The sequence below is a fragment of the Ursus americanus genome, chromosome 2, assembly GCF_024610735.1.
Source record: "Ursus americanus isolate L20-20 chromosome 2, mUrsAme1.1.p, whole genome shotgun sequence".
Lineage (NCBI taxonomy): Eukaryota > Metazoa > Chordata > Mammalia > Carnivora > Ursidae > Ursus > Ursus americanus.
In genome coordinates, this window is record NC_142128.1 from 18911589 (window position 1) to 18913864 (window position 2276).

A 2276-nucleotide genomic window follows, 5' to 3' on the forward strand; every position below is an offset into this window, starting at 1 on the left:
CACTTTACAACACTGTTTGTTGGTTTCTTTAAAAGTTAAACAGGACAGGTTATTCTAGGCCTAGGAATTTCCTCAAGATAAATGGAAACAATTGCTCCAAAGACCTGAGCATGAACGTCCACAGCAGCTGTATTCATGATAGACCTAGAAGGGAAACAATCTGGATGTCCACCAAGAGGCGAACGGATAAACAAACTATGGTAGGTTCATACGATGGATTAGTATTCAGCAATGAAAAGGCATGAACCAATAAAGCTCACAACAGCAGGGTTGAAAATGATCCTGAGTGGAAGAATCCAGAGCAAAAAAGTAGACTACATGCTGTATGATTCCGTTTCCATAAAATGACAGAAAGTACTCACTAGTCTATAGGGACAGAGCAGACTGCTCAGGAATGTGTAATGGCAGGGATTATAAAATGGCTCAAGGAGACTTTTGAGCATGGTGGTTGTGTTTATTAACTTGATTTTAGAGATGGTGTCACTGGTATACGCATCTATAAAAACTCATCATATCGTACACTTTAAAGAGTATGACTATAATAGGTCCATTATATCTTAATACAGCTTAATAAGGCTTAATGAAAAAATACCAAGTTTCAAACAATGCCACTCTCTCCATCTCTTGCCTGTGCTCTTCCTGTGGTCTGGCAGCTTTGACTCAGCAGTTCTGAATGTCCCCCACTGGACACTGTCTCTTTCTCAGTCGCTACACCAAAACCCCACATGGCCTCAGGCAGCCCAGTCACACGTCCGTCTCTGAAATGTGACCTGTGTCTCTGGATGCCAAAATTGTGTCATGGGTACCAATCTGGAACTAGAGAGTGGGGTCAACGTGATTCTAACTCTAAGGACTGAAGATTGGGAGGCTCACAAAGGAAAACTGGGATCTATTAGGAGAAATGTGGAGGGAATGGGTTCAAGGCACACACAGTCAAGAGTTGTCCACTAATGCCACTCATCCCAGGATTCTCGGTGGATTGGGGGACATAAAGCTTTGAGCCCCACTGTGGAGGAGCTCCTCCTCTCCCCCCTACTCACGGAAGGACTGGTCTAGGAGCTAGTGATGCGTTCAGTGCGCAGATGTGGCCTTTGAGAGGAACCACTCCTAGAGAAGAGAGAGCCTGCGGCTGGTAACTTGTGTTGAAACCACCAACTTCAAAATGACTTTAATTCCTCCAATTCTGAAGATCCTGGAACACCTGGAGCCGAGGAGAGAAGTCAAAGTCCTTGGGTTCCCCAACAAATACTCAGCAAAGGCAGCATTTGCTTAGGGCCATAACAGCCCTCAAATGAGTGAAGCAGCACACCAAATACTAACAAAACCTGGAGCTAAGATCAAAGAGTGAGAGCTCCAAATGTTGGCAAGGTCATGAGCAACTGTACCGCCACACGTCGCTAGTGGGTGTAACCACTTTGGGCAGACCGAATGGATAAGGAGATTGTGGTAAAGTCACTACACTTGACAACTACTTGGCACCAAAAGGAACCGAACGTAGATACACACAACCTGGGTATAGCCCAGTAGTCATGAATCTCAAAAAATATAAAATAATAACATGTTGAGAAAAATAAGAAAAATACCCTCAAAACAATATACTTTCTCATTCTATTCCTGTGGCTTTCGAGAACAGATAAAACTAATCTATGATGACAAAAGTCAGAAAGCAATGGCCTCTCAGGGAGGGAGCACTGACTGGAAAGGGGCATGAGGGAACTTTCCAGGCTATGGAAATATTCCCTGTTTAAGTGGTGGTTACATGATGGCATCACACCGCACACTTGATATCTGTGTGTTGTATTGTGAATAAATCATACCTCAATGAAAACAAAATAAACATGAATAGTAGTAACAAAGTAATTATTATTCCTATAGTAGCTATCATTTACTTATTTCTTATCTTTGCGCAGGGGCCATGCTAATCTTCTCTGTATCGTTCCAATTTTAGTATATGTGCTGCTGAAGCGAGCACTACTTATTTATTATCTGAATTGTCTCAATGAATCCTTACTTTGACTCTGAAAAGTAGGTACTTCTCTCCATTTTTAGGTGGAGGAAAATGAGACTCAGAGAGTAGGGGTCACATGCCAGTAAGTGGCAGAGCCCAGATCGAAACCTTGACATTAGGGCCTGAGATCTTAGCTACCTCTTCATACCATCAAGCAGACTGGATTTGAGTCAGAGGCACACTGCCTCTGGGACACCTCCCTGGTGAAAGAGACTATAGTGAGTGAGCCTATGCCCCGGTATGTCATGAATGTAGAGGGGAGAGAAAT

At 43.2% G+C, this 2276-nt stretch overlaps 1 non-coding gene across 1 annotated transcript; it reads right to left on the reverse strand.

Annotated features, from left to right (window-relative positions):
- Positions 1-1865: 1865 nt before the first annotated feature.
- On the reverse strand, positions 1866-1972 carry LOC123778085 (U6 spliceosomal RNA). Its single transcript, XR_006775783.1, has one exon. It is a non-coding gene; the product is annotated as a U6 spliceosomal RNA (small nuclear RNA).
- Positions 1973-2276: the final 304 nt, after the last annotated feature.